Source organism: Papaver somniferum, chromosome 5, assembly GCF_003573695.1.
Source record: "Papaver somniferum cultivar HN1 chromosome 5, ASM357369v1, whole genome shotgun sequence".
Lineage (NCBI taxonomy): Eukaryota > Viridiplantae > Streptophyta > Magnoliopsida > Ranunculales > Papaveraceae > Papaver > Papaver somniferum.
This window is the reverse complement of record NC_039362.1, coordinates 73525405-73525664: the sequence shown is the minus strand read 5'-3', so window position 1 is coordinate 73525664 and position 260 is coordinate 73525405. Positions and strand designations below refer to the sequence as shown.

Here is a 260-nt window from a genome sequence, read left to right as displayed (position 1 = left end):
TAAAAGAAACAAACAATGGTTTCAAAAGAGTTAAAAGTATTCCCACCTTTTTTGATGACAAGCCAAGCCTACCTCGAGTTCCACGATCCATTGGTTCATCCTTGAATCGATCGTTGTTAATAGACTAACTGATAATCATACAAGCACTCTAAGAGTTTAGCCAAAAAAGCTCACACAAGGCTCATAACATAATTCATACAAGTTTATCTAATGATTCTAAGCCCACTTATGGTTCTATCTCTTTTATTTATCTATCTTTA

General features: G+C 33.8%; 1 long non-coding RNA gene across 1 annotated transcript in view; it reads right to left on the bottom strand.

Annotated features, from left to right (window-relative positions):
* Window positions 1-260, bottom strand: part of LOC113277523 — a 1941-nt gene that overhangs the window by 1341 nt on the left and 340 nt on the right. The gene's annotated exons all lie outside the window — the stretch shown is intronic.